An 11,596-nucleotide genomic window follows, 5' to 3' on the forward strand; every position below is an offset into this window, starting at 1 on the left:
AAACCCGAGCCTCAGCTCGCAGCCCCGCCCGCCCCGGCAGGTGAGCAGACAAGCCTCTCGGGTTGGTGAGTGCCGGTGAGCACCGATCGTCTGTGCAGGAATCTCCCCGCTTTGCCCTCCGCACCCGTCGCTGTGCACTACTCAGCGGTCCCGAAGCTCCCCCCTCCGCCTCCCGCAGTCTCCGCCCGCGGAGGGGCTTCCTAGTGTGTGGAAACTTTTCCTCCTTCACAGCTCCCTCCCACTGGTGCAGGTGCCGTCCTTATTCTTTTGTCTCTGTTTTTTCTTTTTTTCTTTTGCCCTACCCAGGTACGTGGGGAGTTTCTTGCCTTTTGGGAGCTCTGAGGTCTTCTGCCAGCCTTCAGTAGGTGTTCTGTAGGAGTTGTTCCACGTGTAGATGTATTTCTGGTGTATCCGTGGGGAGGAAGGCGATCTCCGCGTCTTACTCTTCCGCCATCTTCCCCCGTCTCCCTCTGGCTCTGTTTGGGGGCCCTTCCCACCTTGAGAGTCCTGTGTCCCTGAATATAATGGAGAAAACTCTCTTCCTGGTCTCCTTTGAACCCAGGGCTCAGGCATGTGACCTGGGATCCTCCAATCAGATTCAACCTCATGAGGCATCACAATCCCTTCCCAGACTCCTTTGCAGCCAAGGCACAAGCATGTGATCTGGCTCCACCAATCAGATTCAACCTCATGAGATGTCAATTTCTTTTTTTTTTTTCCCAACTTCTTTTGCAGCCAGGGCTTAGGCATGTGACCTGACCCCACCAATCAGATTTGCCTCATAAGGCATCTATCCAGGGGGAAGCTTCAGAGGGTAGGAGTGGTCGAGCTCCAAGCACTAGAGGGACACTGGTGGTGGCAGCAGTGCAATGGCAGTGAGGTCAAGCTCCAGGCAACAGACCCACTGTAGCATCTGGTGCCCCATGGGGCAATGGCAGTGGTTTCCTCTCTGGCTAGTCCTGTGATGTTATAGTGTGGGAAGTTGATCCTTGGGACTTAGTTTCCAGCTTGCTACTTCAGCCTTCCCCAAAATTCCTTTTAATAAATTCGTCTTTTGTTTAATCTTCTTGACACAACTTCTGTTGCACAAATGAAGAACTGTGCCTGATTTAGTACGACAGAAAAAACAGAAAGAGCAGGACAGGAAACAAGGAAGAGCCTGAGTGCCCTGAAACCCCTGGATGCTGGACCAGCCCAGGACTACCTCAGACTTCCTGTTGTATGAGACCAATAAATCCCTCCCCATTATTTAGATTTTCTTGCAGCCAAGTGCACTCCTAACTGAGCCAAAATCTGGTGGCTGGCAGTGGAGCATTGTAGGAATGGGCTGAGGGAGGAGGAAGGGGCAGATAATGAGAACCTCAACTTTGCAGGACAGCCATGCATTGGCAAAACATTTGGCCAAATGGTCCCCTGCTGCATGGTGGGATACAGATTATACACTAACTGAGGCTGTAGAGTTGGGGAAATGTTAGGAAAAATCCAGAGCAGAGCTGTTATTGGCTACTTTGGGCAATGTTTTACAAGAGACGAATGGATTGAGACCAGAGACAGCCAGATGTCAGGCAGTGATAGGAGGGAATGTGACGGTTCTGAGTGAAGCTCCCTCTCTCAGTGGCCTGCAAGCTGAATGGAGTGAAATTTCCAGAAAGTTCCAGAAAAGTCTTGCAGGATTTTGCATACACACACACACACACACACACACACACACACACACACACACACACACACGGTTTCTTTACCCGAGACTGAAATTCTTGCTTGCAAATGACAGCCATAGTAGGAGGTAAAATTGGGACACAAGGTCTTTCTCCAGAATCTTCTCTTAAGAATTCCATCTAACAGAGATGCCTCCAGGAAAGAGTGTATGAAGGGGCATCTCCCATGAGGCCATTGTTTTGAATGCAGTAACAAATCAGTTAGGATGAGGGCAAGTAGGTAAATCACTGGAATTGTTGTGTAAGACAGGCTAGGGGAGATCTCTGGCTACGGTTCCTTTCAAAAGGAACGAGCCCCCCCACACACACACACACAAAAGACCAAAAGCCTACCAAGTTTTTGAGTAAAATTATTACCTGAAATAATTCAATGGGTGACTGCCAATCCCCGACCCTTAGGACCCCAAATTCACTCCAATCGGAAGTTGTGTGGCCCCAGGGATGGCATGCCCCCTACAGCCTGCTTCATGTGTGGCCATGGAGAGTAATGGACAGGGACGACCCCTGCAGAGGGCAGAACCAAGTCCACAGGGGACAATGGCTACCACAGTTGCTCCCAGGAACAGAGCAGGGAGCCAGATGGCCACCCAATGAACACGGTGTCCTCATAGGGCAGGACCTTTGCTGCATGTACCAGTGACTGCTGCCTATGTTGGAGCAGATAACTTGTCTTGTAGTTTAAAGGTCTTAGGACCACAAGGAGCGTTATGGAGAAGACTGGCCTAGATGTAGAGATATGAGACTTCTGCTGTCTGCTGTGGGAGACAGTGACATTTCCTGCGTGTGGGGGAAGGGTGGGATGAGTGCTGAACAGCAGAGAGACAGACTGTGCACAGTGACTGCCTGCTGCCTCTTCAGTATCCACCCCTCCTTTCTTCTTTACTAACAGAGGCCTGGTTTGGGAGGGGGTATATAAGTGCCCTTCTAAAATGCTCATTTTCTCAGTCACATGGGAACAGTGCCATCAGTGATATTCATTCTCCCAATCTATTTAAGTGGAGTCAAAAAATAAAACTGAAATCTAAATCAGCATTAAATTTTTATGGTATTAATAAATATTTCAGTCTTGCTTTGGCCAGTTGGCTGACTTTCCAATAGAATAGGGAGGTCAAGAAGAGTATGCTCTCAGACGGGCCTTTTTGGGATTCAGAGGTGAATATGGAAGGAGAATCTGATAACTGAATGGGGGCATGTGCCCCAGGCTTACAGACTGGCTAGTCCCCACGGGCCATCCAGTGGAAGGATGGAACAGAGAGCAGGACATCAGGCAGCTAAACCACAGATCCTTCTAGTTGTCAGGAAAGTGTTGGGAAAGCGTGATTTTCTCCCATAGTTTCACAACTTCTTAGAGGCCATCCACAGAGCGTAGCCTTGTGTGGTGAAGCTTTACATTGCATACATTTGTCTCTTCCTAGAGCTCCGTGTGGCAGGATGCATAGACTCATCACCGAGTATAGATGCTGCCCCTGCACCCAGGACACTTAGGGGACCTTTGGAGACCATATAAAAAGGAAGAGAGGGCTTCCCTGGTGGCGCAGTGGTTGAGAATCTGCCTGCCAATGCAGGGGACACGGGTTCGAGCCCTGGTCTGGGAAGATCCCACATGCCGCGGAGCAACTGGGCCCGTGAGCCACAGCGACTGAGCCTGCACATCTGGAGTCTGTGCTCCACAACAAGAGAGGCCGCCATAGTGAGAGGCCCGCGCACCGCGATGAAGAGTGGCCCCCGCTCGCCGCAACTAGAGAAAGCCCTCTCACAGAAACGAAGACCCAACACAGCCAAAAATAAATAAATAAATAAATTTATAAAAAAAAAAAAAAAGGAAGAGAACTTGGCCAGGAGCCCACATTTCCTAGGTATCTACCAAGGCTATGGTGCTGTACACATACAGAGATATGATCTCATTTTAATCCTCACAGCCCCCCTGTGAAGTAGGGATTATACCCCCATTTTACAGATAAAGTAACTGAGGATAAGAGAAATTGAGTAATTAGCCAAAGTTACCTAGTTGGAAGCCATGGTGCTGGAGTGCAGCCTAGGTCAGTGCTTGGAGTTGTAGCTCTGCCCCCAGATCCAGCTGCTGGCAGTTTCCTTAGGTGTGTGAGCATTTGTTATCTTGCAACACTGAAGAGCCATACAGTGCAGTGAGTAAACTCACAGGCTCCACAGCCAGACAGCCTTGGTTTGATTCCCAATTCCCCTACTCACTGGCTGTGTGACCCGGGGCAAGTTTCCTAAACTCTCTGTGCTTCAGTTTCTGCATCTGTAAAATGGGAATAATGAGAGCAGCATCTACCACATAGTTAGACTGTGTAAAACCCTTAGAATAGTAGCTGGCACATGAGAAGCCCCGAGTAAGTATAAGCTATCATTATTTTATTGTTGCTGATGATGACACTGGCATGGGTGAAGGAGCCTGTGAAACTACATGGCTGAGGTAGTAATGCGGGAAGGAGTCCTGAACTCCACCGATGCTGAAAGCCCCAGAAGTCCACTTCAGCAGTGACAGGCGTGGAGGATGGGCTCCAACTCCCTGGCACTGCCCCCACCAAGAAGTGGTTTTGGTTTTGTCTGTTTGGTCTGAGTGTTCAGACTCAGGTCTCCTTGGATTTCTGTCCCCACAGAGTCTCCCACCCTACTGTCCGAGTAAACATGCCCATGGTCATGTCCTGGGCAGGCCCCTTCCAAGGCCTTGGCCTCCCTCAGGGGTAGTCAGAAGAGCGGGCTTGCATTCCCAACAGGCACCTGTGGAAAGGTCAGACACTTCTGCTGGAGGATGCATGCAAGTCTGTGGCCCAGACAGTGTGGGGACACTTGCCCATCATTTCTGAGCCATGGGTCCTTGTCTGTCCCTGGGAAGGCCCAGCGACCAGAGAGAAAAGCTTTGGCTGGAGGGCAGGGGCATCCCTGCACCACTTATCTGCTCTCTGGGCATTAATGCTGCCTGGACCCTTCTACTGGTTCCCAGGGAGCCCTACTCTGCCTGAACTGAGCCCAGCACAGCTATAACCCTCAGGGCCCAGCCACCATACCTGGGCCACTGGCCTGAGGGCCCAGACTCTCTCAGGGTACTCTGGGCCTGGCCAAAATCACCCAGGCCTTTACCTTCTTGAGAGGGCAACGCAAGAGCACTGGGTAAGCAAGTCTGCCTGACCCTGTTTGGCAATCCCCTCAGATGTGTCACTCCCCACCTAAAGTGCGAGCTTTGAAAGGGTGAGAATGGAGTCTCTACAAACAGAGCCTGTCACCCCTCACCAGGTTCCCTAGACTGGAACCCTACACAGCAGGCACTTAAACTGGCAGCAAACAGTCCCCAAATACCCTTATCAGTCCAGATAGCCATAAAGCTTCCTGAGTGCTGCAACCTGATCTCACAAAAATAGAGCTGCTGATTGGAACCTTACGGAAACACTAAAGCCAGAGTCCTTCAAGGTACTGGAGGAACATTCTGGTGAGCTTTTCCTGCCCCATTTTACCTTTGAAAAATTGCAAGAAATTTATTTTCGGTTTTACAACATCTTTGAAAAGAAATCTACCACTATCTTTAAAAAGCAATAAAAATATCCATCCCCTTTTACCCAGAAATCTTATTTCTGAGAATGTAGCTTAAGGAAATAATTGAAAGGAAGAAAAAAGAAATAATGGTCAAAGCTTCCCACTACAGGTTTGACTAAAACATCTAAGCTGACTCTGGAAATGGCCTCATGTCTGTCCAACACCAGAAGGATGGCCATGTTCGTGCACGTCTATCAACTCAATGGTGTCCTGTACGGCTGTTTAAAATTATGTCTGTTTCACAAGGACAAACATATAAGTGACAAAGGAATAGTAAGTTCACCAACTGACATGTGCCTGCATGTGACCCAGAAGGAAGTGTGTGGGGGGCATTGAGATTGTGGATGACCCTCCCTTCCTCCTTCCTTCCTTCCTTTCTTCTTTTCTTTCACACTCTCTTTCTTCCTTTAACTGAGGCCATGGGGTTTACTCTTCAAGACACAAGGATGAGAGCCCCCAGGAGAGAGGAAGAAGTACCCTCAGACTGCTTCCCAGCTTTCCCTGTTGAATCCAAATATTTGTTCTTCCTCTCAGGCCCTGTGGAATCCAAATAGCAACAAAATAGCATCATTATCACCATTGCCATTGTCATCAAAGGGAGAGTCACGCTAAACACCCTCCCTGATGAATCCACATTTCCCCCAAAGTCCCTGCCTTGACACTCCAGCTCCAGAGAGATCTGCCCTGGAAGGCGCCAGGTGGCAGTCACTTCATAGATGCATCCTGGAGCCCTAATGTCCTGAGGACAAGTCATATGCAAGCATTCCAGCCAGTCCTGCTATGGGGAAGCACGTTAGGTAGAATAATAAAATTCCAGGCCTGAAGGAGGAGCTGATGACAGTGTGTGAGGGTGGTTAGCAGGCTGGACCTGAGGGATCCCGGGCAGCATCAGAGCCCAGTTGTCTTTGGGCTCACTCTGGCCTTGGGAGGCCAAACTTGTGTGGGCAAATCCTTAAGAGGAGCAGACTAGGCTGGAACATGGGCACCAGGTTACCAAAGCATCTGAAGCACTGTCTGCTCCCATGTAGAACAGGGATGGAGACCTCAGCCTAAGAAGGCTTCTCAAGCAAGAAACAAAAAAGTACCAACCATATGGGAAAAACTGATTCATTAGACCATTATGTTGCATTATGAATCATTATCAAAAGACATAATGAGGAAAGTAAAGACAAGTCACACACGGACAGTATTCGCAACATTTGTAACCAACAAAGAGTTATTATTCAAAGTATGAAAGAACGCTTCCAATCTGACATGGAAAAGATAAGCAGTCCAATGGAAAAATGAGCGAAAGACACACAGAGGCATTTGTAAACAAGGAATCTCAAATTATAAAGAAAGGAAATGTTGCTTAACCTCAAAGGCACAAGAAAGCCAAGGTAAAAATGTGTAGCCATGGGAACCCTTTGCTTATGCGAGTGTGATTCAGCACAACCGCTCTGGCAGCATCTAATGAGGGATCTGGCAGCACTTAATGAGGGGATATGTACCTGCCCTATAACAGAGCAAATCCACTGTTTGTTAGGTGTAAGTCAGAGAGGAAACTCGTGCACAGGCAGTCTAGGGGCCAGGCAATAGTCACACCCCATCCTCCAAAACACAGAACCCTGGCAACAGTGCAAATAACCCTCAAAAGTAGACTACTTACTATTTAAATATGGTCTATTCATTTATTAACCACATAAATCTCAAAATCATTCTTTTGAGCAAAAATTGGGAGAGTCACAGAATTTAAAAAGAATATCTTTGATCTTATTTCTAGAAAGTACAAAAATAAGGAAAACTATCAAATACATTAATTTGAGATGCACACATACAAAGGTGCTAATGTTACTGAACCAAGCTCAGGTCTGCTCACCTGTGTGCGGTAAAGATAATCTATTGACACCTGGCTGTAGCGAAGGAAAAGCACAGTGTTTATTGCAGGCACCGAGGAAGGAGTCCAGGCAGCTAGTGCTCAAAAGGCCTGAACCCTTCAAAGGCTTTCAGGGAAAGGTTTCTAAAGACAGGCTGAGGGAGGAGGGTTGTGGGGTGTGTGATCAGCTCGTGGACTTTCTCTTGATTGGTTGGTGGTGAGGTAATTGGGAGTCAACATCATCAACCTTCTGGTTCCAACCAGTCTGGGGTCTTCATGCTGTGGACAGCATACAGTTAAGTTCTTCTACCAGGTGGGGGTTTCAGTATCTGCAAAACAGCTCAAAGGACCTGGCTCAGAATATTCTCTATAGCCCTTGAGGAGGAACTAAAGTTTCTTGACTTTGTTTAATGGCTAAACTATCAAATATTATTACTTTGTCTTGTTTGACTGTTTTCATTTCTTCTGTATTTTCTCACTACTCTGATTAAATTTATTCTTTGACTAAAGTTTTTCTACAGACAAAAGGCAGGTGGAGGACACTGTTGGGGGGGTTCTGTTCTGGGAAGGCCCCATAAGGTCCTGCTCGGTTACACTAAGCCTAAGACTTCATTTAACTACTGCTATCTATTTAAGATGTACCTAAAATGACATTTGTACAATATGATTCATTGTTCTGTTGTTTGTAACAGCAAAAGATTGAAACAATTCGTGTCCATCAGTAGGGACTAGTTCAATAGATTAAGGTTCACCAATTGTCACTGTGCAAAAAAACACCTAAAGCAGGCTGTCTGTATAACCAGATCACTGTGATATATTGCTAAGTGGGAGAAATAAAGCCAAGGTGTAGAACAGGCTGTGGGCATGCATTCCTTTTGTGTAGAAAATGAAAAAAAAATAAGAAAACATTTTTGTTTGTTTGTCTTTGCCTGCTCTTGCTCACAAAAACCAGGTGACCATCCTAGTTTGTGCCTGCTGTCCTGTCATAATTTAATTACACCTTTCCCTGTTGGTAAGGCCCTGGTTGGACCAAGAAGTTACCTGTGTCACCCTAATCCAAATTCGTTTCTTCTTTTTCCTGAGAACAAAGCTAGACTACATTTCTCAGTCTCTCCCACCATTAGGTCTGGCCGTGAGAGTGAGTTCTAGGAAGTGGAATTGTCATGACTTTCAGGCCTGGCCTGTAAAACTGCCATGTGAGATCCTTTCCCTTCCAGCTAGCTGGGTGTCAATGTCAAGGGCAACCTCAGAACCCTGAGCTGAAGCTAGAGCAGCCCCTGGCAGCCTGGATCCCTGAGTGACCATGTGGAGAACAGCTGCCCACCCTCCTCTCCCTGCCTCTTTTGCCTTGCTTTGGTGAGTAGAAAGAAACTTCCATGGGTTTTAGTCATTAGGCATTTGAGGGTTTATTTGTTACAGCAGTCACCCTAACTCAGGCAATTAATTTCTTATTAAAAAATAAAATAAGTGTACAAATATACATTACATGCTTCTTTATTTGTAGGATATATTTTACAGGGAAACGTATTTAAAATAGAGTTCCTTAACCTATAGGATTACTATGAAGATTAAAAAAATAATGTATATAAAGCCTTCCTCAGTGACTAAACCAGAGTTGGTGCTCTAAAATGTGTAACATCCATTAATTATCTATTTACCAATTGTTAAATTGAGGCCATTGTCAGGGCTGAGCACTGACTGTCCCATCACCAAGGCTGTTCCCTCTCTCTTTTCTGGATGAAGAGGCCCCACCCTCCGGGTGGCATCTCCAGCAGGTACCTGAGCTTACTTAGCTCTGCAGGAAGCGTTGGCAAACCCCTCCGGGTCAGGACTGGAAGGTCAGTGAGAGCCTTCCCTGTTCCTGGGAGAACAACTGCCCCTCACCTCCATCCACCCAGGCCTTGGGTGGGAAGAGGAGGACTCTGGGCAATTAACTCCATACTCCCTCACTTTTTATCTTCTTTTAAATTCTTAAAGTTCCCTTCTCTCCCATTCCAATCATTAAAGTAATGTGTTCTTTGTAGGGAACTGGGAGAACATATTAAGGCTCAAGGAAGAACATTAAGATGTCCATAGTCCCACTCACCAGAAATAATCTGGGGGCTTCCTGGTGAGGTGAAGCACTGAGAAGCAGGGCCGAGCTCAAAGTGTGTGTGTGTGTGTGTGTGTGTGTGTGTGTATGAAACTATACTTAAACAAAACTTATCATTTTCAAGTGCACAGTTCAGTGGAATAAATACATTCACATTATTGTACAACCATTACCACCCTTCATCTCCAGAACTTTTCTGTCTTCCTAAAGTGAAACTCTATACCTATTAAACAATAACTCCCCATTCTCCCTGCCCCCAAGCCCCTGGCAACCACCATACTAATTTCTGTCTCTATGAATTTGACTTCACTCATGTAAGTGGGATCATACAAGATTTGTCCTTTTTGTGACTGGCTTATTTCACTCAGCATAATGTCCTCAATGTTCATCCCTGTTGTACCATGTGTCAGAATATCCTTCCTTTTTAAGGCTGAATAATATTACATTGTATGGATAGACCACATTTGTTTATCCATTTGCCCAAATGCCGAGGTCTCGTCTGAGTGTTCTGTGAACTCTCCTCCCCTCTAATACTTACTGGGACCCGGAGGGCCGTTTTTCCCTCTCAGTTCACAACAAAGTCTCAAAGAAGGTGCAAGAGCAGATTCAGGTTATGGGCCTGGGGGGCCAGGAAGGCAGAGACTCTGAGACCAGGAGAAGGGAGAGGCGAAGGTCAGCTGGAATCATTGGGGGACAGGATAGAGGTGGACAGGACACTCTCCTGTGACCTGGGCCTGCTGCCCAACAGTCCTGGACACTTAGGGACCTGGGGCTAAGGAAAAGACTTTGTCCCTAACAAGGGGACAGGAGCTGAACCAGGGAATGTCTCAGGAATCTTCCTAAGAAAGACAGTGGTGGACACGTGACCTCTCTTCAATTTGCACAGATCTACAGCCGAAACCCTCCTACCAGCTGTGGGTGGGTTAATTGAAAAAGACAGTTAATGTGGGCAGTCATGAAGTAAAACCACTCACAATTTAAAGCTTCTAACCGAAAACATACTTAATAACTACACTTTTTTTTTAAATATAAATTTATTTATTTATTTATGGCTGCATTGGGTTTTCATTGCTGCGCACAGGCTTTCTCTAGTTGCAGTGAGCGGGAGCTACTCTTTGTTGCGGTGCATGGGCTTCTCACTGCAGTGGCTTCTCTTGTTGTGGCGCACAGACTCTAGGCTCGCGGGCTTCAGCAGTTGCAGCAGCAGGCTCAGTAGTTGTGGCTCGTGGTCTCTAGAGCTCAGGCTCAGTAGTTGTGGTGCCCGGGCTTCGTTGCTCGGCGGCATGTGGGATCTTTCCAGACCAGGGCTCAAACCTGTGTCCCCTGCCCTAGCAGGTGGATTCTTAATCACTGCACCACCAGGGGAGTCCGGCTTGACCACTTTTGAGTATTTCTCACCAGCTGTGAGCAACTCACGCAGCAGAAGCAGGACTCTAAGAGTACAACTGGGGAAATGAACTTGGTGTGAGCATAAAACAAGCCTTCCAAACAGCACTAGCAAAAATAATGCAAGGCACACGTGATCATGGACATAATAATGTATAGCACAGAACTTGCTCCACAATACCTGGGTTCAAGAAACATTTCTTTATTTTTCAAATAAAAATTTCAAAACAAACAAAAAAAAGTTGTCTTTGAGCAAGTCGCCCCAGAACACATTCCAGAAGTGCAAGCCCAGCACCAGGCACCAGCCTCTACCCCAGTCCCTCCAAGGTCCAGCTCTGGGCCCCAGGACTGAACCATAAGACCAGAGGCTCCTTGTGGAGACGGCCCAGCCATTTCCAACACCTGGGGGCAATTTCCGCTTCCTGGTCTGGTGGATGGGAAACCCTCTAGGGAGAACACAGCTGCAAAAAGAAAAAGCCACACACTCAAAACCCACAACAAGGAGACACATGGTCATGTTTTCAGCAATTACTCACCTTTCACACCCTCCCTCCCTAAGTCCCTGCAGACCCTGTGTTCCTCTGTTCCTAGGCTGGGGCTGAACTTCTGCCCAAGGCTGCCCCAAGGTGTGGGTGGGTGAGGTGGGGATGCTGGATGTTTCCCTCTGGTCATGTTTTCAGCAATTACTCACCTTTCACACCCTCCCTCCCTAAGTCCCTGCAGACCCTGTGTTCCTCTGTTCCTAGGCTGGGGCTGAACTTCTGCCCAAGGCTGCCCCAAGGTGTGGGTGGGTGAGGTGGGGATGCTGGATGTTTCCCTCGCAAGTCCACACCAGCCACCACAAGGATTATTTTTCTCATAAAGACTCACCCTGTTACACAAGGTACAGACAGTGATTGTATAATGAGAAGGTCTTAAGGCACAGGGCAGGCAGATGGTTGGAAATCAGAATACTTGGAAAGCTGTCTCCCCACTCACTGACTACTGGAG

Source organism: Neophocaena asiaeorientalis, unplaced genomic scaffold, assembly GCF_003031525.2.
Source record: "Neophocaena asiaeorientalis asiaeorientalis breed wild unplaced genomic scaffold, Neophocaena_asiaeorientalis_V1.1 scaffold231, whole genome shotgun sequence".
Lineage (NCBI taxonomy): Eukaryota > Metazoa > Chordata > Mammalia > Artiodactyla > Phocoenidae > Neophocaena > Neophocaena asiaeorientalis.